Source organism: Mustela erminea, chromosome 16 (genome assembly GCF_009829155.1).
Source record: "Mustela erminea isolate mMusErm1 chromosome 16, mMusErm1.Pri, whole genome shotgun sequence".
Classification (NCBI taxonomy): Eukaryota; Metazoa; Chordata; class Mammalia; order Carnivora; family Mustelidae; genus Mustela; species Mustela erminea.
This window is the reverse complement of record NC_045629.1, coordinates 22,174,865-22,202,493: the sequence shown is the minus strand read 5'-3', so window position 1 is coordinate 22,202,493 and position 27,629 is coordinate 22,174,865. Positions and strand designations below refer to the sequence as shown.

Sequence of the window (27,629 nt, the reverse complement as noted above, 5' to 3'; positions counted from 1 at the left end):
TCTGCTTTGCACACGCCTTCTCTCTGAACCCCTCACAGCAATATTATGAGGTAAATGCTCTTACCTATATTTTACCAAAAGGCCATGCACCTTGCCCGATTCCACAGCTAGTAAATGGTGGAAAATCTTTACTCTCTTTTCACTGTATCATCTATCATACTGGCGGTCCTTGGATGGCCTGAAAGGTTTGCGCTTGATTCTTCACAGCGTGGGATGGCCATGGCTCTGTTGATCAGTAAATACCGTACCATGACGAGGGTTCTGAGGGGGACGATGGAGCGAACAACACTCAACTTTTTCTATAGTTTTTCTGGTGCAGTAGGAACGTGCCAGCTCCGGGCACAACTACATACCTAACCATAAAGAAAAGGAGTGGAAAATCAAACCCCAAGTTTCTATTTTAAGATCCTGTGGCAACACCGGATGCGTAGAGTTTTGAATTTTATATATGAAATGTCATTTTCAGAAGTATTAAATATAGGCAGAATTAGTGCACTCTACTGGGTGAAAAATTGCCAAAATACTTAGGAGCGCTCTCTTCAAGAGACCTCTTCTATCATTCTCTGAGGACATAGACATTTTTTCCTCTCCTTTCAACAAGGGCATCCTAATAATGGTACAATTAGAAAAACAGGTGCTTCACAGCTGTCAGCCTGGAGCTCTGAAATGATTTCATTTAAACTGAAGAGTTGTAAAACTCTTTAAAACATTTAAACATCTTTAAACATTTAAAACATTTAAACATTAAACATTTAAACATCTCAGTTTAAGACATTTAAACTGAGAGTTGTAAAATCAAAAAAACAAAAAGCAAACAACAACAACAATAAAAACCCAAACAAACTCCATCAAGTGTATGTTATTTATCACCAAAGGATTAAAAAAAACTTTCCCTGAGACAAACCCATTTTACACTTCTGTGGGTCTCAGAATATAGACTACCGAATAAATATCCAGCTCTTTGGGGTCAGATAGAATCTGGATCTGCTGAATCACCCAGGTCTCTACAAGGAGGATCTTTGTCTTTTAGTGACCATCAGATTTTATTGGTTAGGATCTGCTAAATCACAGCTGGATGAGGGAAAAAACTGAACCCAGGTCTCAGCAGATCTGAAGAGAAATTGGGAAGTTAAAAGCTGATTTTATCACTATATTGATAATATACTTCCAAAGTACTACAATATCACGTTATTTGGGTTTCCACAACTGTTGGAAGTGCACAGATGTACATCACAAGTGTGTACACAGAAGGTGTTATGATTGCTATTATTTGTGAGGCCCTCGCCCTACTCCTGTCTGACACCAGTTCCCACAAGGCCAGTGCTGGGGCTGGTGACTGCTCTCTCTGTAGTGTAAGTGTGTGTGTGTATGTAAGTGTGTGGAATTACGGGCAAACGAATGTCACGGGAACTTATTGTCTACCTGGTCCTTTTCTAGATTTTTAGCATTGCCACAAATAATAATAATTCTTAACATGCATAAAGCACTATATTAAGTGCTAGGCATTGTCCTGAGCCCTTTATACATAAGGAAACATCTAATCCTCTGAACAGCAAGACAAAGTATTATTACTGACCCCCATATTTCAGATGAGGACATTAAGACACAAAGAAATGAAGTTACACGGTTAACCAAGATATGACAAATCATTCAAACCCAGGCAGTCTGTCTCCCAAATCTGTGCTCCTAACCAGTATGGTCTACTTCTTCCATGTATCACTATAAATTAGAAACTGAGAGGGAAAGGATCACCTTGACTGGTGATAACTCTTGAATTCCCCAAGGCTCTCCAAGGTAGGAAAGGCTCTTTTTACATTCCTTCAACACACAACTGTGTATGTTTTCAGACATCCATGAAGGCCAATATCTCAGCCTAGTTATTTGGGTATATGCACGTTCTTACTGCCTACATGAGTCCGAGAGGGAAAAAAAACAAAAAACAAAACAACGTTTTGATAGAATCATCATCTGTTGTGTTTAGTAGTTGGTTGTCACTGGAACAATGCCTCATACACATATACCCAAGTCCTGCCATACAAACTCCATCTTAATATTTCTACAACCAGAGAGAAAGTTCTTCACACTAAGATGGACTTCCACATGTGAAATGTAAATTACATTCCTGTCCCTGCACTCAGAAGGGACATTTCAGTACGTGCAGAATACTAAGTTGATATTGTATCAGCCATTTAAAAGAAATTCCTGGGGCGCCTGGGTGGCTCAGTCAGCTAAACATCTGTCTTCGGCTTATGTCATGATCCCATGGTCCTGGGGTCGAGTCCCCTGTCAGGCTCCCTGCTCGCTGCTTCTCCCTCTCCCTCGGCCTGCCAGTTCCCTGCTTGTGTTCTCTCTGTGTGTGTGTCAAATAAACAAATAAAATCTTAAAAAAATAATAGAAATAAAAGAAACTCCTGGTGGAAAAAGCAACCAGAAAATGAAGTATTTCCCTAAGAGAAAGGCAGTCTTGTGACAGAGAGCAGAGGGATGTCACTTTTTGTCTCTGGCCTCTCTCTGAGGGGATGCAGATGATGGCAATTTCTAGATCCACTTTAGTCCTCGACAGGAGCCAATCAGCAAGATATGAAAAGCACTAGCACCCATCCCCGGGAAGTTAATCTTACACATCTTTTTCCCTCTGATCATAAAGATTATCTGGAGTCAATCCTTAGTTGAATTCCAACAACTACAAGTGTATGTAATACAAGCTGTTTTTTTTCCACTCCTATTTTTAATGCCTCCGCCAGTAAAGATATTTCATTCAGAAGCTTTTCTGAAAAATGCACTGAATGCATAGTTAGAATCCAAGTGATTCTATAGCCTTCCTTCTTCGCAGAGCATTTTTGAATTATTGCCAACCATCAAAAATACACATTGGGATTAGTTTACTGGCAGAGACATAGAACTAAAAGAATAATGAGAGAAGAAAGGTGCTGGGAATAGAACAGTATAATGGGAACTGATGATTGCTGTGCCATACCTTAGCCTTTTAATATTACAGCAGGAGCACGGGATTGGGCTTGAAGGGCTCCATACGTCTGCGGCTCCCCCTAGAGATACTTTCCCAGTCTTTATCTTACGTTTACAACAGAAGTGGGACAAGTATATTCTCATTTTGTAGAAAGTTACACAGTCAACAAGATGCCTAAAGTTGGCACCAACTCTTAGCGCAATGTTCTTTGAACAGCAGAATTTTGTGACTAGCAATATTCTGGCAAACTTATCATCATCAGAGATACTCAGTATATCAATATCCCTTACAGCACGGGAAACTGAAAGCTCTGAATGGTTGCTAGTCCCTCCCCTGCGGCCACTGTGCTTTACTGAGCAGCATCATGTCTGGCTAATCTGGCTAGCCCTCCCATGAATATTTGTTTTAAAGATTTTAGGTATTTATTTGTCAGAGATAGAGAGATAGAGAGAAAGAGAGAGAGAGTACAAGCAGAGGGAGCAGCAGGCAGAAGGAGAAGCAGGCTGAGCAAGAAACCTGATGCAGGACTCGATTCCAGGACCCTGGGATCATGATCTGAGCTGAAGGCAGATGCTTAACCAACTGAGCCACCCAAGCGTCTTGGCTCCTATGAATATTAGAGAATAGATTTAATCTGCTGGGGCATTCTTACTTTATGTAATACATAAATACATTTCAACACAGTTTTTTGGTAAAACTATAAAACTAAGTAATTTTTAAATTAATTTTATGGTGAATCCCATTGTAAGAAGTCATGCTTGATTTACCTGCTTTGTTAAGAACGGATTTGCTTTAAGTAACACCTGCCTTTTACAGGCTATTATCAAATAGCTCTGGTTAATGGACTTAGATCTCTTTAAAGCCTGCTAGAAAATAAACGGAAAAGAAAATTAAACACTGTCTTGAGAACCTGAGGGTTTCTCATGATGCTGATCACTTGTTTGGAAATATTTTGGTTACTTTTTATTTTTAAATAATTATCCTCTCTCAAAGCTCCTATAGCCTCATCACCTTTCATTTAAAAATAAAGGCAGCAGAAACCACTGAAATTTGTGTTAGAATCTGTCCCCCAAAAGGATTCCTTCAAAACATGCCTCTTTGCCCTGTAATAGCCACAGTCCGTAGCAACTTTCAAGGACATTTCTCTCTCTCTCTCTCTCTATATATATATATCCCCATGTCCTCTATACCTGTGATGACCACGCAAGATTCCCTAGTAATTTGAAAGTAAAATCAAAAAGCAAATACTAATTCTTACTGTAATCTAATTTTGCTAGTATACTTTTGTAAAATCTACAAAAGAGAGAAGGACTTTGTCCCTCGAAATACACATGCACCTCAAGACCAGTGATTTACCAACATTGAACACTAAATTTTGTAAATTCTGTACCCTGCAGATAGGAATGTAAAAAGCCTACAGTGTTCTAGTTCTAGTATTATAAATACCTGCACAGCAAAGATGTCCTAAAAAAAAAAAAAAAAAAGCCTTGGTAGATGACTTATTTGTTTTAAGCCCTATAATACAATTACAACAGAATCTTAAAATCAGGATTTGACCCTATCGCCTAATTATTCCAGGGATGACTTCTTAAAAAATCTAACCTTCACTGGTAATTGTGATGCCCTCTTGTGAACTTGAAGCAGATGAATGAGGTTAAATTAGGACATCACTGAGAGAAGGAACCTAAATTTGAATATATCTGCCACCAGTGGCTCTAGGGATTCAACATTGACACAAATGAAATACTTCCTATGTAAGCAGAGTTAATCAGGCCTAAAAATGCCCTAACATAGAACAAGGCAGTATTTCTTTTCAGAAAATGCAATTTTATACTGAGAAATATATTCCGCCTTAACTTTAAAATGCCATTCAAAATTATCCTATGAGAAAGGGCATCAATTTAAAACATCTGGTCTGAAACCAAGCTGTAGAGTTGCATTCTGCTTCTTAAAATTCACTGTTATAAGAATCCAGACTTTTTCTCTCCTAAACTGTGGCTAAGTGATCTTAAAACAAATGTTGTGTAACCCATGCGGGTCATTTCGGCACTGGATGGGATGATTCTACCTTTCTCATCCATCCTGAAGATGTCTTAATGTGAGCAGCACCCTTAGACACTTCCTAACAAGCATCGCCACAAAGTAATCTCTTGTAACACTTATGGTTGCAGGCACAGAGCAAGACCATTGTGTGTGACCTGATTTTATTTCAGTGACTGTCCCAGTAAAGAATGACATCATCCCATTCTTTTTTTTTTTTTTTTTTTTGATCTCCACTTGTGACTGTCCTCATCTCCCCGCCCCCACCCTCATCATAATTAAACTGCTTCCCTCCCTCCCCCTCTGCACTCCTCATCCCCAGGGAGAAGCTATTTTCCTCTTAACTTCCTGCCTGAATGTATCATTATGGCAAGAGCAAAGGGTTTTCCTCTGGTTGGTTAATATCCCTGGAGTTTGTTTCCTGGCCATATCAGACAAAGCTCTATTCTCTTGGCAGCCAAAGTGTACTGAGAGGACCATCTGCTGGGACAGGTCTCACTGAGTCAGATGGAAATAGAGAAAAGCTAGCGAAAGGTGGCACAGGCTGATGGGTGCAGTGTTTCTCACCCTCTTGAAGTTGATGTTTTCTTTCAGCACAAATTTGTTGGCGTCGAGGAGCTATTGTCTAAACAGCTCCATTTAACGGCGAGTATGCCTGTGTGCACGTTGGTACCCACGCGCACACTAGCTCTTGCTTTATCACTTAGATTTGCATGATGACTCACAGGGGAAAAAGTATTTCGTTTCCGAGGGATGAAAGGACGATGCAGGAGAAGACGTTAGCCCCACATCCGTGTAATAGAGAATGATGCCCCAATTCAAACTAATGAACTTATGAAGACACTGCAGGAAATGTAGATCGTTTCGATACAATAGTGAAAAGAATCAGAATAAAATTGTATATTCTCCGAGTTTCCAATTACAGAAGATATTAAGTGGTACCTTATGAAATTGCTACTTTTGTAGGTCAAAAATACTCAACTAGTGGCAATTTTCTATGATTCCTCAGGGCATATATTCATATACAAAAAACTCTAGGGGCTGGAGTTAAGTGTGTGTGTGCTTTGCCACCAAAAAAAAAAAAGCATATTGGATTGCTGTTACATTGTTTTACAGCACATGCATTATTTTAACTGACACTAGGATGTGCAATGAGAAATGTTAAGGGCAAGAATGATCACAAGGGAAAAGAGTCGGCTTCTTACCACCCCCAAATTCAGCTCTTTATATTCCACAGCAAGTTTAAATGCTTGGTGGATACCAAGACAAAGATCATTTGAACAGTTTTTAGTGTCAAAGTCTGGCGGTGGTCCCTTGAAAAGATGTAGTTTACTATTACAGTCCATGGACAATTAAAAAAAAAACCTCTTAAATTTAAATTAAGGTATTGAATATCACTTAAATTATTAAGGTAATATAAAAAAATAATCAAGTGCCAGGGAGGCATAGCCAAGACATGCTTATGATAAAATTTTCCATCCTATGTAGGCATCAAGAGGGCTAGGAAAGGGCTTAATTTCCTTACAAACAACATAGCCGCTGTTCTAACTTATCCCATCTGTGTGCCCCAAACCTTGTCTGACAGTGCAGTTTTTGAGTCCAGAATGTACAATAGTGGCCATTCAGATTTTGGCAGGTGTATTTCAAGCTGAAAACCAGGCTCCACAAAAAATAACAGTCTGTTCCCCAGGTGTGAACATTTTTGACAAGAACCCTCACGATCTCCCCCAAGCTGTGAAATTTAATTGTCCTTTTGTTGTCTTATTGTTTGTGCATACCATCTATCTTTCCTTGGACTGAGAGAGAATCTTCTGGCGATCAGACAGTCAGGAGATGCTTAGGCAGCTTCTAAGTTTTACTTATAACATCTCCTGGTTCTATTTCTCATGTTATGTATTTTGGAAGTGATGCCAAGTTCAGTGAACGGCAGGTAAGCAGTTTTTAAAGCTGGAAAAATATTAAATGAATGAGCTTTATATTCAGATGACAGGAGCAGAGAGGCAATCAAAATTGCACAAGGCAGCATTTTGAAGCTCTAAGGCTCATTAAAATAGTCCTTATTTTATAAACCTGACTGTCTGAGCACACAGAGAAAGGATTCATTTCTCTCTACAAAACTTACCAGATGGGAGGACTGTGGATCTGTGAACACAGATGTGGTGGTGAAAAGTGACTCAGCTGCCTATCTAATCCAGCTCAAATGATGGATGAGGAAGGGTGGAGAGTTTGAAGCTGGCACTTGATGGGACTTTGAATCTCAATTTTCCAGTCCAAAGACAGAAAAAGCAGACTAGAGACATCTCTCAGAGGGGGCCTACAGATTTTTAAGAAGTGAGTGTTTTGTGTGTTACATGTGAGCAGGTGATTCTAACTTGAACCAATATCAAACACATTTCTGTCTTCGCATAATAAGAATATGCTGAAAAATGAAAAGGATATAATGCTTAAAGTAAAATTATCCATTAAATTGAGAACTGACTCAAGAAGATGAAGAATTCTTAAGAAGTCATAATTCTACTGTTTATTGAGCTTGTTTCTAAACAGATACCTTTTTTAGTTTCTGTTTTAGAATATTTTCTCTCCTGTTTGGAGTTCTGAAGGAAGGAGACCTAAACTTTCACTTATTTTCTCTTATTTTTGATTTATCTTGTGGATAACCAGCTTCTAATACATTCCTGGTGAGACCCCAGATCATTTGCACACAAAGCACTGAGAATTACAGAAAAAAATCGGCAACACTCACGATTTTCTGTCAAGGAACTAATCCCAGACTTCTGTCCACTTCCAAATATTTCCCCGCTAAACTTGCCCTTTGTGGTGTGGACACAAAATGCTCAATTCCATTAACTATTAGAAAGAGAAGCCGAATAAATCAATCCTCAAAAGACAAACCTGAAATTCAGGCCAGACCTGTTGAAGACTTCATATATATATTTTTTTGTTTGTGTGAGGTTCGTAAACTTTTTGGTGATTAGAGGACTCTTTCTAAGACAACCTGGGCCAACACAAGGCTTAGAATGAAAAGCAAGCAAAATGATTTTGAAGAGCTGCCATTTGAAACCAACAGGAATTCAATGGTTTCCATCGCATTCATTTGGTTGGGGTAGAAGGGAACAAATTTCAGTGTTGACCTTTGGGAAGAGACACATGGGGCAATAAACTCCCCTAAGTTTACAACTAAACTTAGGGGCAAATCAACACCCCTAAGAATGTTTTTGCAACTAAGGTCATATTGCTTAGGTGGGTCTCTGTAGCTCTTTCTGGTGCCACAACACCCTGGCACTAATATTTACTTAGCCAAGGCAAGAAACTGTGAAGGCAAAGCTATGAACAGGACTGGTAACATCTGTAGTTTTCGCCCGAGACTGTGGATAGGCTGGGTGGAGTTGGCTTGCCATTGTGGCTCTAATTCCCTTAAGCTTCCCAAACAGCTCATAACATGTTAATAAATTCCTGATTCTTTTCCTTCCTTCCTTCCTTCCTTCCTTCCTTCCTTCCTTCCTTCCTTCCTTCCTTTCTTCCTTCCTTCCTATAATCTTTACACCCAGTGTGGGGCTCAAACCTACAACTCCACGATCAAGAGTCACAGGCTCCACCACAGAGCCAGCTGGGCACCCCTGATTCTTTAGATTCTCATTACTCAGGTGTTCGTTTTGCCACTGCTGGAGACTAATTTCATGCAACGGCTTTACCACAGTTAAGGACCCTTTTAGCTCTCTCAGACAGGAAGGATGAAAAGGCTACAGGAAGGTGCCGTTCTCAGTTTCTTACGATTCCCCATCCATGGAACAGTCTCTCTTCAAATGACATGGGGTGCTCATGGGGTTTAATTAGCACCTTGGTTTAATTAAGCAAGAGCTAAATGTTTGATACGAGTACCTTTGAAGATTTTCTGCAATTATTCTGTCTTGGAGAACCTGCATGTCATCCGCCAATATCGCCTTCTTCAGAGGGTGGTGGGTGGCCGTCAGCACCTACAACGGAGGAGAGCAAATGTGCCCTCAGTTGCATTTTACCAGTGGCTTCTCTCATCTCTCAGATGGCGCCCTTTCACAAACTTCAAAGGGGGACATCATTAGGAATAATAGTCTCCAAATTATATCCACACTGCTTTTCTTACAATCCCTTGCGAGAGACTTTGAAATACGGTGGGTAATTCAGGGCTCTTATAGGAGGCTCCATTCGTCTCTCTCCTCATCAAGGGAAAGACTTTCTCCTAGATTCATTTCATATTATTCTTTGACTGGAGTTCCTAAAACTAATAAAGAATTTTTTTAAAGTTTACTAAGCATTCCAAGTTTAAAAGTGGAGTGACATTGAATTTCAGGTTATGAGACCAGTTTGGAAGGAGAACGTGCTGATTCATAAAATCTCCTGAAGCTGCTGTAAGCTATTATTTGATGAGTAGCAAAGTAAGCTTTTACAAGTGGTTGAGTTTGTTTCTACTCTGCATTTATGGCAGTTGAAAAATATAAATAACTAAAATCAACTTAGATACTTCGAATAAGAAGAAACACCCAGATTAACACAGCATCTGATGATGCAAACTTGCTGCCACAAATAGCACATTTTAACATGTATATATCATATGGTATATAGTATAGAAGAGGAAATAGAAGCTATATTATATATATATATATATATATATATATATATATATATATATCTTTCAAGGAAATATAAGCTATCAGAAGTATAAAAGAATAAGAAAACAATAACACACTTTAACACCCCAAATTTCCTTGACCTTTAAAAAGTGCTTCTCTTGCCCATGTAAATATTAGAGCATTGCATTTGGAGCTTCCTTACCTCTTCACTAGTGAAAACGAGTGTCTATAGGTACGCACAGAGGGAACTCTCAGAGGTAGTGAGTATAGATTATTTCCCTCGATACAATAGACCTGGAATGTCTTCCGGATCTGAACTGGCCCTGCAGATTCAGGCTAAAGGTGGGCAGCACCAAGTCCTTTTTCTCTGTTCTGGAAACTTCGTTTTTATAGCAAGAGTGCCAGAGCCGGGCTTCCCTGGCGCTGGCCTGTCACTGCAGGACCCTTCCTCCCACACCACCCTTATCATGTGTCTCTTTCCATTCCTGACAGATGCTCAGTTCCTCCACCCATCTACGCCACCCTCTGTCATCGGGCACGCCTAACCCAGTTCCTTTTGGCTGCTCCCCTGTGCTTCCTATCCTGGGAGGTGCTTAGCTCTCGGACAACTTTTCCATTCTCTGTTCCCATGTCTCTGATAATATTACAAATTACTACAAGCACCACACAGATGTCCACTTTTTAAACATGTTCCTGGGAACATGTGTATGTTTACAACGACGCAGAACACATTGTGATCTCCTGAAGTGAATGTTTACATGGGAGCATAAAGCTCTAAGTTTCTGGCTGTGGTCATGTTGGCATAGTCTAAGGCCAAAGAACGCTCAGACCATTCTGAATATACTGCTGGGGGTAGCAGACCCTGGAATTTGATGCCTGAATTCCAGGCTACAGCATTAGTGAACTTGAGCAAATTACTGAACTTCTCTGTGGCTCAGAGTTCTCTGAAAAATGGGGACTGAAGATCATAGGGTTGATGTGAAGATGACACACTAACATCCATGTAAAAAATTTAGAAGGGTTTGTGGCCCATGGAAAGCACACAATAAACACTGGCCATCGTTATTACTTGGGTTTTATTTATTTATTTATTTTTCCTAGCCTATAACAAAGATAGCACTGCCCTTGCAGTGGTAATTTGCAATCAAAAGGTATTTTCATGGAATGAGAGCAGAGTTTTCATAAATTTTATAAATGAGGGCTCTGATTTGTCATCATTAAAATGTTAATCTGTGGGAGAATAATGTAACAATTTAATTGCTGTAGGCTGTTAGAGGGAAAACACAGGCAGCCTGAATCCCTGGCTAAGTATGCGCCCACAAGAGGCAAATGCTTCTGGCAGTGCTCGATAACTCGTATTGGCCAGATTACAGCAAGGTGATAGGACGGCTAAGCCAGCACGGCTCTCTGCTCCATAACCCAGACCCCAAAAGAGGTTCTGCCTGGATCCTGTCCTCTTTCACGTGCCCCTCTTTGAACAATTCATTACAAATAGGCATAGTATAAATGCACAATAGAAAGTTTTTATTAAAATGTCTCTCTTTTTTTTTTTTTTTTTTTTACAATTTCATGAATGAACATGGTTAAAATATTCATTCTTTAGTTTCAGCAAACCGGCATCATCTGGCAAAGAAAATTAACATTAAAGAGAGTATTATTGGTTTATGGTTTTGCTCATATTTAATCAGCAATTTCTCTTGGATTTTCAAAGCTATAAATACAATGTTACTATTGCAGATGTATAGTTATATAAATATAATTCAAATAATTAACACATTTTTTCAGGGTATGTATTTCGGTAACATTTTAGCAGATAGTAATATAAGGAGAGACTGGGGGCTCCAGGGTCCATTGGTAAGGTTGGGAAATGCATAGGAGAGTACCCACCAGCCTGGCTTCCCCAGGGTTTCCCCCCTTCCCCCTCCCACTCCCTGTAAGACTTTCTTTACACTTTCATTTCTTCTGTTCTTTATCTAGAAAAATCTGCCCTTATTCCCTCCACCTTTTCAAATTCTTAGCACCCCTCTGGGATTGGCTGAAATCCTGACATTTCCTGACAATGTTCATTCTCATTTCTCTCACCAGCACGCCATCACTTAAAAATCCATGCCACACAATGTAGCATTCAGTTATACCGTCCACTCTGTTGTCACTGCTGCCTACATGGGTGAAGGGCTCTCTCCTTCACCTTCTCCTTCTCCTATTCTCCTGGTCATCTCTCAACCAGGTTTTAGGATTGCTAAAGCATGAGGGTTATACCTGGGGCTTCGTCTCCGTCTCACACTCTAATCACACTGTGGTCACCGATAAGTACGATACACTGATGGAGGATCCCTCCATTGTCAGGATCTGAGTCACCTCTTGATCTGGATTTGTTTTGGAGTTTATTCAAATTTTGGCCAAAAACACCTAATCTAAGACCTTGAATGGTTCCTGAATCAAGGATAAACTGTGGGTCCACACGGCGCTGAAGCTGGGCCACACTGGTCTGGCTCTGGGTCATCTTGCCCTTTCTTTTTCTTAAGCCAGATTTACGATATTTTCTGTAAGCAACGACTCAGCCCAAGACTCAGATGTGTCTTGCGCAAACACGTGTTGGGGGTGGGGGAGAGAAAAAGAGAGCAAGAAAGCAAGCGCTCATATGAAACTTAGTTTCTCTGTTTGTAAAATACACAGATAAGATTGGGAGACATCCAAAATCCCTTTCTGCTCTAAAATTCTATAAAACATTGGCAATTACGCCTATTAATTTGACATTAACATCCCATAAATAAATGCGGCTATGTGCCAGAATTTTGCCTGCTGATAATATACTGGGAAGCTGAGTTTGATAGTTTAACAGCCGTACTTTAAAAGTTTGGTTTGGCTTCTCTAGTACTAGGGCTTCTGTACTTAGCACTTACGAATCCATGCTATAAAGCCAGTAGGTGATTGAACTTGACTCTCATGGTTTTCAGTTGTTCAGAAACTGAGCTGCATTTCCTGGCTCTCAAACTTCGTAAACTCATCCGATTTTGCTGCAGAGAAATGTCATTAAAATAACAGTCCTCAGTGGAAAACACTAGCACCATTCATAGCGAAATGCTGAAACAGTAACTGATGTTTTCAAACTGTAAGTTGGAGGCATTTTTCTACCCTGTATACGCATACACATGGAGAGAGATGTGTAGGGTAAGTGCGTAGTTTTCTTGGGCAGTTGTCTTTTAATTTCTCCTAAAAGTGACTCTTCGTCTTGTTGCAGAAGTGCATTCTGTCTGTGCTTGCTTTCTGCCTTGGAAAGTAAGAACAGTTCCAAACTGCCTTCCCTAAGGAGTTGTTGGAAGGTCCAAAATGTCCTCATTAGAAAACTTGCACTGAACCACACAAATCTTGCCATTGTGCATGGTGCTTGCATGGGGGACTATTACTTCATGCACAATGACATGAGACCAGAAAACATGTGAACAGGAAGCCAAACCCAAGAGAGAGTTGGGGAGTGTCCAGCTTTCCGAACAGCACAGAAACGGAACACAATTCAGCAATCTTCTGGACTCAGGTGTCTGGGGGCCCGCACAGCTGCACCCTGTCCCACTCTTCAAACACTGTGCAGGAGAGCACAGTGGCTCAGGCAGCTGACCCAGCCCGGAGTAAATCATTATGTCAGCAAACCCAGAAAGACTCTGAAGAGTGTAGCACTCGCTTATGGAGCCAAGACTTTAAATGGCTTGAGTAACCTACATGTGGAATGGCCCACACCATATATGGAAGCTTAGTATATTCTTCATACTTTCTATTGTACTAATGGGAATTCCCCCAAATAGATCTCGCTCCTTTTTTAAATAATAAACTTTCCCATGATGCCAGGCCATCTTCTAAAATATATATGTGGTGATTATTTTGTAGAACTGATATAGTAACCGTTCCTTTTTGGAACTTTGCTTTTTTCTTCTTCTTCTTCTTTTTTTTTTTTTTCTTTTATGGCGGAAACATTTTGGTAAAAATAGAAACCTTTTTCATGATTTCAAAAGCCCAAAATAATTTCTGAAGTGTGGGGAATTTTGAAGTGAACCATCAGAAGCCAGATGGAATTCAGCTTATAACCAAATATTATCTTTCTGATGAGCGAGAGACCTCTTTGTATTTACAAGTGGAAATAGCTTCTTAAATCTGTTTTAAAATATGTTGATACAGTTTGCCTACCAGAAAGAAATATTATGCGACTTTGTGAGATGAGTCGTGAAGTCCGGGGCTGAGCCCCTTTCATAATAAATGGGATTTGCTCTGAAGTGTTCAGGTGGGGAAGGTTCTCTGAAATGCAGGAAATCCAGTGGAGGCTTTGACATGGGGATTAAGTACCGATTACAGAAAGGGTGAAAGGTGTAAGAAAACTAAGGTTATCAAGTAATCAGACCTCAAAGATTTAAAAAGTCACAGCTTCCTGTCTGCTAATCAGATTGTTTTCTACTCATTCTGTTAAAATTCTTCCAGTTGTCATCTTTTAAAAATTTACAAATTCTACCCCCCCACCCCAACCTTCCAATGATGCCTGGTTCAAGCACAGGGGAAGAACTTGCCCATCACATGGAAGGAGGAGATGGCTCTGGCTAAGCAACAGGATTTGCTTAGAAATGTCTTAGAAATGACCTCCTTTTCTCCAGTCTCCAAGTGCGTCCCCTAATTCGTGGGCAGCGAATGGAAAAGTCTGGTAAGGAAGAGCTGCTTCTTTATGACTAAATATTCTTTGTGAATAAGTGTTCTTCCTCAATAAGTATCCTACTAGCCCTCAGATCTTTTTTCCTAGTTTCTCCTAATTGCTGAAGGCTCAGAGGAAGTACAAATTAGTCTTTTTAAGGGTATGCATGGCTATTGGCAATGCTGCCCTAGACATGGCCTTCCTGTTGAAAAGTTAATGGAAAAACAATCCGCTCAACAGCAGGGATGCAAGATGAAAGCTCAGAGCCCAGTAAGCCCAGATATTGACATTTCTTGGGGGCATCAAGCATAATAGGGAGAGCTTAAAATACCCTCCCCTCAAATCTGGTAATTTTATACTTTTTAAAACACTTTTTTGATTTTTTTTTTACTCAGTGTTGCAGTCTACCTTCTTACTGACACTTCAACCCCCCATAACCCAATTTTTTGTTACGAAGATATATCTCCTTCTGTTTTTGTGGTGTTTCCGTTGAGCCCAAAACTAATACAGACCTTTCTTTTTCCTTTCATTCCCTCATTCAGCCCCCAAGTGGAGAATGTCCTACCTTCTAAATATTTCTGGAATCTGTGTCCTACTTGTCCACCTACACTGCTTAGGAATTTCTCCCTGTACACTACAGTAGTCTTTGAACTGCTCTCCTAGTTTATAGCATTGCCAACCCCCTTAACCTTGCCCACCCCCCACTCTGTACTGAATGCTAGATGTTCTATGTAAAACCTTCCTAAAACAGAAATCATAGCTGCTCTCTGCCTTCTTCGATCCATGCAAATTGACTCCCACTGATTAAAGAGTGATCCCGACAGTGTCAGTGTGTTAAGTTAAGGAGCTGGGGCCTCCATGCTTCCATCATTGGGATGGCTTTGCTACAAACAAATACATCATCTGTTAAAGCAAATACTGTCTTAATGATGCAGTTGGTTTACATTTCAGCCCATTTTTCTTTTTTTTTTTAAATTTTTTATTTTTTATAAACATGTATTTTTATCCCCAGGGGTACAGGTCTCAGCCCATTTTTCTTTAATCGATATGAACCTATAAAACAGACTTTTTGAAGATCACAAGCTGATCCACGCATGAGTTTGAGTTTTATTAGAGTAATAGGTCTAAACACCTCAACAAGAGGCACCAGAATATTCATGATTGGGTCCCTGACAAAATCTCCAGCCCCTTGTGGGTTCAATAGTCCAGCACCAACTGAAATCAGCTTCCAACCCCAGGCTTTCTCACACCTTCTTCTCCCCAGCTCTCCTCTTCTGCAAGGTCCTTCCACACCTCTGGTTGATCCTTTAATAAGACTCACACAATCACTGTCATCTTTGCGCAAGTTCCTTTGACTGACATAAGGCAGAAATAATCACTCTGGTTTCAATTCTGTCACTTAATCTTAATCTTAATCTCTTTTGTTTCTGCAGGTAGTGCACTGTTAAGAAAATTATCTGTTGTTTCCAACTGTCTCCTTAGATTATAAACTCTTCCAGGGCAGGGTATTAATCTCATTCACCCTTGCAGCATTGTTCCTTAGTGTTCCTTAGTGTAGCATGTAATTACATAGTAGATGCTCAATAAATGAATGAATCGAATCAAAGATGAAAATGGAAATGGAAAAGCCCTAAAACGGACAGCCATTTTCAGACACCATGCTAGGTAGTTCACATACATTATGTCCTTTCAGTCTTTTCAACAATCCTGTCTTTGGGGTAAGTGGTATTGGTCATATCTCATAGATGGGAAACCTGAGGCTTCAAATCTTAAAAGATCTTGTTGCTGGTCCTATAACCAGGTAATGGCAAAAGCAAGCCTCAAATCTGGACCCCATCATGGTTTGTATTCCTTCTACTATGACTGAGTATGCCTTTGAAGCTAATGTTGAGATTATGTGACTGATCTTTGTAATTAAATTAGCTAGCATATAGAATTTAGTGTTGACAGATCACTTTTAAACTCAGGGGTAAAAGCAACTACAATCCAGTCTCATTTTCAACTTTAATTATGCCTTAGAATTTCTTGGAATCCTCAGAGAATTCTAAGTGGAAATGTCATTTAAAGGGATTCTTTAAAATAGACGTAATTTTGTAATGTTTCCTATGTTTGCTACAGCATTCTGAACTTTGATATGAAATCTTTCCACTTGGCCCATTATGGATATAATATCATGTAAAATTCTGAGCACCAGATAGATATAAGAAATGTAAGAGTATGTGTATGTGTAAATATATATTTAATTATCCTGAACTCTTACATACATTTGTATGTATAAACACACACATACTTTGTAGGTATAAACACATTTATACATACCCATTATATGTGGTTTTCAGATCTGCTTATCTAAAGATAAAGATGGTCAAGCTCAGTGCACTCATCAGAGTCCTTCTAGTACTAAAAGTGAGAGGTCTTGTCAATCTGTATTTCTTAGTTTTCTTACCTGAGCAAAGACAGTAGTTTTCTATATGCCACTATGCACCAACTTATCATGATTGTTTTATACATGCACATCGTACAACGACCCAAAATAGAACTGAAATAAGTTCAGAGATTGTATCTTAGTGTTAGTCTTGGGTTTTAAGTTCATTTTGTTGAAAGACAATTTCTCAATGCAATGAGCATCACCCCTGAGAAAATGACCCTGCATTCAGCATTCTTTACAAAGACGCAGTTGAATGACAGAGCTTTGGTTTTTGCCAGGGCTTGAGAAGTTAGTGTCTATGTTCCTTTAATATTTAGACCCTTCAGCAAGGCAGTGAAAAACACAGTAACAATTCACACGTCCACTGCTGTTACAGGGTTTTGTAGAGTTTACACAAGCCTGTGCAAGTTTCAAGCCTCCACCAAAAGATGGGATTTCTTTCATAGTGTGAAAAGAAACTTCCAGCAATTCAATTTGTCTGAAACGGCAAGCACTGCAAGCAGAAAAACTTAAGATTCAAGTCCTGCCATCCTTTCTGGTTGCCTGACACGCCAGGTGAATAACCAGGATTCCTCTCTAGGGTGAGGAGATGTGTGTAGACCAGTCATACACAACGAGGATCAGGTCACAGTGGCCCAACTGCATCCCCTGGCCTGGGGGTTCTTTTGTTAAATGAATTACCCACCCCAGCCTCTTTCCGGTCCTATCACTTTTAGGAGGGACCCAACTGGGCGGAGGTCTTGGGCCAGAAACACACTTTCCATCACCTAAGAATCCGAGCGAGGTAAATGCTTCTAACCAACAGATACTGTGACCTGGACAAAGGCAGTAAGGAAAGTTTGTTTCCTTCCTTTTTAAAGAAAAAGCAGAGCATCATACTTACAAAAGCCGCCTTCCAAGTCTTCTCTAGAGAACAAGCTCTGGGAGCCCGGAGCGTGCACAGGAGCAGAGATAAGGTGGCAGCGGGACTTCCTTCCTCCTCCCCAGGCCGAGAGTCATTGTTCCTTATCTGCCCTGACCTCCGAGGCGCGGGGAGCCAGGGAGGCCTGGCCTCTGACCCGCACCGCCCTCCCCTCTGGCCTCCGCGCGCCCGGGCTGGGGGTTTGCTCTCGGCCCGCTCCAGCCACCCGGCCTGACAGCGGCCCGAAGATTCATTAGGGACTGTCTGCGAAGTGCTTGCGAGATGAAGAGGGTTATATAAGCCCGCGTATTATTATCATCACACACCCCCATAGAACCAAGGCTGCCAGACAAACAAAAGGCAGTTCCAAGAAGAGGAGGAGCAGAGGCAGAAGTTACACTGGGGGTGAATTTCGGGACACTGCTGAACTGACTGGAAAAAAAAAAAAAGAAGAAGAAAAAAAAAGCAACCCAATATGTGTATGCAAACCGCGGCAAACAAACAGCGAGCTGCAGCTGGCCGGCCGGCCGCGGGGGCCGGCTCCTCGGAGGGCGGGCGGCCCGGGCTGCCCGGCGTGCGGTTCCGGCTCCCCCCTCCCCGCGCGCCGGCACAGTAGCCGCCTGTGGCGGGATGGAGTGCCTGGAAGATGTGGGGTTTGGAAAGGCGGGCGGTCCGGAGCCCAAGTGCTTAGTAAACACTGGTGTTTCGGAGACTCCGACCAGGTGCTTCGGCCGCTTCTCTTCATTCCCGGGCTCGTGTTTTCCCGGCGGTGGTGTTTGCAGGGAGCTCCCCGAGCCCGGGCTGAAGCCCCTGTTTTCATCCTCGAGTTGTGGTCTCCATGGGGCTCCCGCTTTTCTCTGTGGGAGCGAGAGACGGAGCCAGAGGGTTCTTCCCCCGCCCCCACCCCGACTCCCGGGCTTCACCTCCCCTCTCCAGAGCTCCTGGTGAGAAAGTTCGGATTCCCTCTCAGCACCAGTCCTTCCTGCTTCCCTCTCTCGAGACCCAGCTTTGCTACCTCCTCAGCTCAGATGGTTGTTACTCTGCCCGGTTTTCCCCAACTTCCCCATCTCCTAAGGAACTTTCTCATCCTGGGATTCAAAACTTCCACGTGTCTCCACCAGTCAGCAACTTCCCAGACCTCCCTCCGCCTCACCTACCCCAGCACATTAGAACATGAATCAGGGGCGCCTGGGTGGCTCAGTGGGTTAAGCCTCTGCCTTCGGCTCAGGTCATGATCCTGGTGGAATCGAGCTCGCATCCGTCTCTCTGCTTAGCAGGGAGCCTGCTCCCCCCCACCCCCGACTTGTGATCTATCTGTCAAATAACTAAGTAAAATCTTTTTTAAAAAACGAGTTAAAAAATAATATGAATCATACTGTAAAGATGGCCTTTCAGTTCCTTCGCTTCCTAGCCTTACATCCTCCTCCTCAGTCTGGAATGTCTGCACTCCCGTTTCCTTCAAAGCTTAGTTAAATCCCAACTTTCCACAAAGTCTTCCCAAAGTTCCCCCTTTTTTCTCTGCTGTGTTCAGCTTCTCTGCTCTCATTCCTACTGTGCAGTGTGCCTTCCTAGGTTGGGGACGCTATGTGGCTCCCCAGGATGGCCTACCTACCGCACGGGGAGCTTCATAGGTGTGGACTGGATTTAACTGCCTGGGGTTAGGCCATTCTTGGAGTGCAAGGGTCCCCTTGGAGTGGAAGGGGCCTGGCCTAACACCCCAGGCTCAGGTGAATTGCCACCTAGTGGTGGAGTACTGATCGTGGACTTGGACCTTAGGTTTATGGGAGTGTGTGATATCCTGCACTTCTGTGTATGTTTGGAAATGTTCATAAATTTTAAAAAGAAAAGGAAAGCATCATAAAACAGGGAGGGGAGCGTCCAAACTTTACTTGAATCAGCTTCCTCTCGGATGTAAGTTCGTGAGGGTAACAGGATGGTTGGCTTGTACTTGAGTCTTCACTACTGTACATTTAGAGGACCTATAAAGTGGAACTGACGTAATAGAATGCCAGGGAAATTCCCCAAAGGTGAGGTTTTTCAGAAATCAGACTTCTGGGATGCATTTTACGGGGGGAACTCCTCCGCTACCGAAAGAAAGCAGGCCATCACAGCAGCAGGTCCACGAACGAACAACGAACAACGCTCTCTGGTGAATTGTTTTATGATCCGGGGTGAAACACAGACCATGAGCTGTCAGGTACCGCATTTCTTGTGGCTTCGTACTAAAGTGTTCTTAATGACATTTTTCCTGTTATTCTTTGGTGAAAGCAACGTGCTTTAAATTCCATCTGTGGTGGTTGCATCAACCTTGGTGTCATTTAAGAGAACTGGGGTGTGTCTACACAGTACATGCTCGCCAATACATACAAAATGTTCAGTCAATTAGAAGAATGTCCCCGCCTCCACTAATTTGGAACAATAAAAACCAATTCAGGTTCGAAAGAGAAATGTTAGCCTCAAGTTCTTGGGGTTTTGGCTGCAGAAATGACAGAGGTCTCATTGCAATTTAGTAGTTCATGGGTAAGATCTTTCCTCGCTTGGTCCTGCTCAGGTCACAGCCATAATATTTATTATAGCTACCATTCATGAGGCTCTGTGAGGCTCCACACACTGACTGGATGCTTTACATGCATTCTTAACGTAGCACTTGTCCTAAAACAAACTGGTAACACAGCGAAGGAAATGACAGGTCGAAGATTTGAACCCACGTCTATCTGACCACCCAGCCTACGATTTTTCCATTCTGCTGAAAGCTGACAGGAACTTGAGATAGTAGCTCATTGGCTGGTTTTCAAACTGGGTTCTAAGGAACCCTAGGCTCTCGAGGAAGTGTTTTAGGAATCTTTGGGGAAGAACTGGAAAGAAGGAAATGTGAGGGAGAGGCCAGGTCAATTGGGCTTGGGCTCCACCCCTTGGACTCAAACAAAAAATTTCATTCCTCTTTTACAATTTTGTTTGAAATGAGGGTTTTGCCACTAAAGAAGTATATTAAAACTCTTGGCCTAGTTTGACTTCCTTATGAGAAAGTACAGAACTTGGGGGCCAGAGGGCTTAAATGCCTTGCCCAACATATTATAAACAGGAATTAACATCAGATGCCCAGGCTCCACCTGAAACCATTGGTCTCCCCATATCCTTTATTTTTTTCACTTGTTAACTGGCAGGGAAAGGGAGAGAGAGTTTGACCTGACCGCATTTCCTGACAGAATTCTTCATGACAAATGGAAGACAGAAACCCCTTCACTTCCACGAGCTAGACCATTTTCAGCCCTTTGGCTCTAAGTCTCAAGTTAGTCAATATTCACCTTGTGACAAATCGAAATCAAGTGAGGAATTAAATATGTAATTTGTCTGGATGATTTTGAGCTCTCTTCCTCTTTTCATTCAAATCAAAGTGAGTAGCAAAGGATACTTCTGCATGAATCATCTAGCTAATTATATAGGCTTGGCATGAGAATACTCTCGCTAGAAAACTGTTTACGTCTTCATATTTATTAATCCAGTCAGAAGCAACTCTCCTCACATGAGACACACTAAGTGTGGCAAAGATATTACTCTGAGAGGGGCCAAATATAACCAAGGGAAAGCGAACTCCCTTCCCTCCCGAGTGGGAAAGGCTTCCCACCTGGCTAGCTTCCTTGCAGCTGGACCAGCTGCACTCCACCTGGTCTTCAGCCTAATAAGTTTCACTTCCCTGCCAGACCACACAGTCACTGAATCAAGCCAACCGTATCCCACCCTGGGAATCAAGGTACACCTCATCCTCTTGTTACTACAAAGCCCACCCCCCACAGCATTTTCTTGTTCACTCTGTTCCTCAGTGCAACTTCTGTGTGGCTCTACGGGCGTGTTGTGTCTTCCTCCCTGGGCTGTGAGTATATGAGACTAACAATCCGCTGTTGATCCCATGTGTGCAGGGTCGGATGTCCTGTGTTTGGTCATTCTAGAATCTTCAGTCAGGACTTTCCTCACCATCAGGGTGAAGAGGAGGTGAACAAAACAATGACCAGACATGAATACTAATACTAAGTGGAATTTTCAGAGAACTGGTGCCAAACATCACTTCCTTTGGAGTGTTGCTAAGTGTCAGGCTATTTGCTAATAGGAATGAATTTTAACTGAAACGAATGTCAGCCAGAATTGACCTTTATTAATTTCAAGGCCTTAGAGCTTTCCCATCTGCCCGTTTTAATTTTTATCCTTCTCACCTAGAGATTTTTGGGAGCAACAGCACTGTTCTCTTTCCTGAGATGACTTAAGTTGAGCCCTGCCTGAAGGCAAAAGAATAAAAAGATGACCCTTCCATTCCTGTCATTTAAATCTTCACCAACTGCATTCTTTCTGTAAAATGTAGCAGAAAGAATTTTTCTCATCTCCACGGACAAGAGATTATAATAAACAGATCTTTTTCTCCCCCCATCGGAAGCATTCCAGTATTAATATATTTCCAAATTCTGAGCCCTAGAAACAAAGCTTTAGATGTAATTTCTTTTCCTATTCATGAGATTTACAATAGGAAGGTCATGTTTGTACTAGATTTTGGTTGGAAATTAATCTTCTTTTCTCCTCAGCATTTCTATAGACTCCAGGCCCTTCATTATTTAGTCATTTCCAAATATTAAATGCTTGTCATTCTTGAACAACGATCTAATCTTCCCTTTATGGGTGGGGAGACAAAAAGTTGTGGAACTTGCAAATCATTGTCAGGGCACAGATCACTGTAAAGGTTATGGCTGCCCATTGAATTTCCTTCCTCCACACATTCTGAGACGACAAAGTAAAACTGTAAATTGTTTCGTAAGCAGAGCTTGTATGGCATCCTCTGACTATTAGAAACTATTCACCAAAAGCTCATTTGCATTCGGCTTTACAAGAGAAACTTTATGGGGCAAATAAATATATTCAAACTCCACCACCAAGCCCAAGGCCAAGGCTGTGATATAATCCCCCCACCCCCAACACCCCCTTTTCTGGCCTGTGCCTCATACAGATCAAAATATATTCTTAGTTCAGTTGAACAAGGGTTCATTTAAACCACATCTGCTGCTCATCAGACCTCTATTTTAGGAGTGGGGAATTCTTTTTTAGAGATAGATCTGTCTGGAAGGTCGATGGCAGCAAATAGTCCTCATTAAATTTCACAATATTTTACCAACGTATATACAGTACCCGCTTTTATGTGATTATAGAACCCAGGCAAAACTCTGCACCCCCACTTCAAAGGATTCCTCACTTGACTAATTCTAAAGAGTAAATTGATTTTCTCATCATTTGTTGTATTCGACAATAGAAAAGCTGACGCAGCAACATGGCTAACATAACAGCTCATTTCTATTCAAGGGGAAGGAATTTGCGTTAATATTCTTAATGACCGGCATCTTTATGAGAAATGTGAAATCATTTATCCTTAGCAATAACCTGACTAGGATTAAAAAGTACTTGGTACTTAGAACGGAAGTCATCTGTCAGGAAAAATTATTTAGACTGATGCAAATTAACTGAATAAATTGGCTTCCTAATTATGGTGTATATATTCAAGTTTGTTAAAATTGGTTTAAACTAAAGCGTTTGGAAAGGATCTTTCAAGAAGTGATCTGACATTCCGTTGGAGGAAAAGATAACACATTTATTTCACATTTCCTAAGGATTTCTGGAAATGATTTAAGAAGCAAGGGCATGTAAATCAAAGGAAAACACATTAAGTAAGTATGTATATGTCTTGCTTATTTGGAACAGCGTTAATGCCTTACAGAAAACATGGAGCTGCACGGGCATTGCGACGTCCTAGATTCGAAATCACCAGTAGTATTTTCGGGGGGGGGCGGGGGGGGAGGTAGGGGTTTTTTCCCGCCCTCTCGAGGCTGGCTTGGGCTTAAGCCCACCAGACAGGTCTGAGAGATGAGCACTCAGGCCGGCCCTTAACAAACAATGTACAGACCAGTCTGTATTCTGTAAGAAGTTTCCACCCTTAATGGGTACAGTGTTGCACACCAGTTAACAAGTTTTTATTGGAAGCTCAGTCTTCTCTTCCTCACCAGCTTCACAGCCAAACTTCGTTTAGCTTTTTACCAAAAAACCTAGTAAATTGTGGGAAGAAGCACTTTACCAGTGTTGGAGATTTAATTCGTCTGGGAAAAAAAAAAAAAGGTGTAAATTGCAGGAAAATGTAAACTGCTTTCACATAATTAGTGATGGGGTTTTACTGTTTAGCATTTATATAGAACTTTCTTTGGGAGAGACAGCATTGATCTGGGGAGACAAACTGACTTGGGTCCAATTCCTAGCTCTACAGGTGTGTAGTGTTTTCATCTAGTTTCTTTACTTATAACTAGAATGACTAATAAAGCTTTAATGTGAACAGCAGGAACTAAGTACTCAGTATCCCTCGGTTTCTCCTCCCTTTTCTGAGAGTCTTTTAGGGAGTTCATGTCCTTAGCATGAGTTTGGTATTATTTGCGCTAGCTAAGTAAAAAATACATTCCTTTTTTCAGTAAGCATTAGCCAAGGGGTGATCCTATCAACAGCTGCCCAGGCTTTTGTGTTTATTTTTTAAAATTTTTTATTTTTTATTAATATATAATGTATTATTAGCCCCAGGGGTACAGGTCTGTGAATCGCCAGTTTCTGTGTTTAAATATGAATATTCAATTATATAAAGGAAAGCAATAGAGATCTCTTTAAAAAGGCAGTAATTAATAATCACTAGCAGTAACATGAGTGTCACTGTTGTGACTTCAGCCTGGGGCACAGCTTTTCAGGGGATCAGGTAAACTCAGGGTGTTGGGGTTTGTGTTAAAAAAACCCAACAAAGCTTTTGCTAGAAAACAATGGGTTAAAGAGACGTAGGAAACATGAACATCCAGGGAATTCAGTATGTGCCAAATTCAGATTGTCCCCTCCAGTGTTTTTGTGGTCAGGGGAGGAATAAACTGCACATACAAAGACATATATGCCACAGAGAGAGTAGCTGGGGCAAAGCACAGGAGAGCAGATTGGGCTGAGAGGGTGAAGAGAAAGCAGGAGCTATGTGGGACACAGACCTGGACACAGCCAACAGCAGGACATGCCCTCTGGAAGGGACCAAGAATGGAAAAAGCCTCCTTCTGCAGAATCTGCAAGTACCCTGGTCTGGGGCTGGCAGGTGCATTAGTAAGAAGAATGAGAGGCTAAGAGCCAGAGCCTGAGGCAAGGATGATGGACAGCAAAGGGAGTGATAATGGGCCTTTTCTAAAAGGAACTGCTTTATGCTTTAAACCAGTGCCAAGCTGAGTAACCTGAGACCTGATATGTGACTGACTTCTATGAATGCAGTTTTTAGCCTGAAATTTCCTTACATTGCAGAAAGGTTAAGTTGTGCACTTAAGGTTGTGTGCTGTGCCCGTATGAAGGGGCCAGGATGGGGGTCATATTACTAATGGAGGAAGGAAGAAAGTGAATGTGGTATCACTTCTCAGCTCACCTAACCATTCTTATTTGAGGAAAAATGTATACAGATGAGTATTATTGAAAGCTTTGGAGTGGGAAGAAACCACAAAAAGGAGGGCTGAAACTGTGGTTTGGAAGAAGAGAGGGAAAAATGTATATATTGTATATCCTACCACTTATCCTGACCTCAGCTCTTTCCTGACTGGTCTCTTCCTACATCATTGCTCAGTGTGCCAGTGAGGGCACCTGATTTATTTTATTTTTATTTACTTATATGAGAGAGAGAGAGAGAAAGAGGGAGAGAGAGAACACAAGCAAGGGGAGCATCAGGAGGAGAGGGGGAAGCAGACCCCTGCTGAGCTGGGAACCAATGCGGGGCTCTGCCACAGGACCCTGGGATCATGACCTGAGCCGAAGGCAGACGCTTAACTTACTGAGCCACACTGCAGCCCCATGTGAGGGTACCTTAGAATGTCAGCTGTGTTCACTTTTTATCCCAATTATTCAGAGCAAAGAGAAAAATCACAAAGTCCAATTAGCAGTAAGACTGAGCATCTCTTTTTGTCATATAGACAAGACGGGATCATTTAAGAGGCTATCCAGACCAGACTAAAGCCATATCTGTCCAATTAATTACAGAGCAGTTCAGCCTTCCAAGGAAAAGTTTTTTTTTTTTTTTAAATGTGAAAATATTTTAAAATTATCTCTTCATTCTGGCTTTGAAAATATGTGTTTTGCTATAGACCTGAGGTTTGGTGACTTGAACCTATTTAATTTTTAGGTTTTGTGTTTAAGTATTTAGATCATGATATCTCAAAAGCTTTTTAGAGAACTCTGAACATCATTAGTTCACCTAGCAAACATTTATTGAATGCTACAAGTGTGAGGGGCCACTGTTGATGTAAAATGTGGTCCTGCTTTTTCATCCATATGCTTTTCCATACAAATTGTGTTCTTGGAAAAAATGCTATCACTCACAGAATTTAAAAATTACTGGACATATGATACAGGAATTGGTTAAACTATCAACCGAGCTTAAAGAAAAAAAATAGAAATGTGGAATAAGGATGATTTGATGAATGATAAGGTGTGTGGAAATGTCCAGGTGCTGAGTTGGTCCCTGTAGGTCAACCACATCCGTCACATGAGTCAAGCTCTCAGATCCTGTTTCCTTATTTGCATGATGGGGACTCCAGTTCATAGAACTGTTGAAAAAATTTAAATTAGATGATGTATATAAAGCACTTACTTGTACATGGCAGGTAGGTACTTAATAAATCTGAACTGTCATTAAATGTAATATCAGTAAATAAAGCATAGGCATCTTTCTCAGTCATTTTGTTCTTTACAAGAATGTTCTTTTTTTCTATTGCTAAATACAAGATGAGCTCAAGAAGATTTAGATATAACTATTCAGTGTATAAAAAGGCATTGGAACATCAGGAGGAGGTATTGGAAAGAGTACTGGTTCTGGAATTTTAGGACTTGATTATCTATGTATAGAATATGACTGCCACTTAGTGGCTATGAATAATAATGATACACCCCCTTGGTAACCTGTTTCTTAATCTGTAAAATGGGTCCCATTCTGCCTGTGTTACCTACCTCGTTCAAGGAGTCATGAGGATCAAATAAAGTAGGATTGTAAAAGTGATTTGCGGTGGGTGATATAATAAATAATTTTCAGTTAAATATGGAGTTTTCCTGGGCGAGGGTACTGATTATTGGTGACTGATTGGAGAAAGATGTGATTGTGGTTTATAAGTACTTGAGGTGTTAATTGCTTTTCAGTGTATACAGAAATAAATATTAAGTTTGGAGGAAGTGTGGAAAAGCAGAGGACCTGGATTGTAGTTCTTCATGGCACCTCTGATCAGCTCAACTTGTGTATGTGAATTATTTCACCCCCCTGTGTCTCCCTAAAAAAGACTGTACTTGAGAATAACTACCAAAAAACCCCACTGGGGTTTGGGGAGTTGAGCTTACTCATAGAAAAGTTGCAAGAATAATTTACTCAGGTTCCTCTGTTGTTAACAATTTGCCTCAATTTCTTTCTCAGTTGCTCACTTGCTCTCTCCTCCCCCACTCACTGAAATATATATGTATTTACATATATATATATTTTTTTCCCTTGAACTTGAAAGTAAGTTACATACATGATGGTCTTATACCACAATGTGTTTCTCAGTGTATATTGCCTAAGCACGTTGCTCTGTTTCTAATTCTTTAAAAGGAGCACCCATGCTTAGTCATGTGATATGCTCCACCTGGTTGTCAAGATCAGCTCAGTGTTGGACAACACTGTGGAAAGCATAAATTGCTATATAAAACCAAAGGATGTGTATCTCCTAAACTGGGAAAAATCCAGTGACATAGAACTTCAGAGGACTTACAAGTTGTGGTGGAGGACAGACTGAGAAAGTGCATTGCATATGTCTGCAACTAGCTGGAGGTGAGAGTGAACTTCAGAGTCTCTGTGGTGAGTTAGAGAAGCATCAAAGATGCTCTCACACTTGGTGACAGATCTATTGAGTTATATTCGTCCTGCAGGGACTTGAATCTTTATGCCCCCCGGCCTTTTTTTTTTT

At 41.2% G+C, this 27,629-nt stretch overlaps 1 protein-coding gene across 4 annotated transcripts in view; it reads right to left on the bottom strand.

The window, feature by feature from the left end:
• SULF1 (sulfatase 1) overlaps positions 1 to 27,629 on the bottom strand; it is a 173,801-nt gene that overhangs the window by 131,502 nt on the left and 14,670 nt on the right. The window contains exons 1-2 of one of the 4 annotated variants that reach the window (XM_032315779.1): positions 17,599 to 18,073; positions 8,888 to 8,982 (exon numbers count right to left, since the gene is read on the bottom strand). The exons of 1 other annotated variant lie outside the window; for it this stretch is intronic. The gene's annotated coding sequence lies outside the window, so the exon portion shown is untranslated. Of the gene's footprint in view, positions 1 to 8,887; positions 8,983 to 17,598; positions 18,074 to 27,629 lie in introns of those variants that run through there. 2 more of the 4 variants (XM_032315780.1, XM_032315783.1) reach the window with 2 other exon arrangements.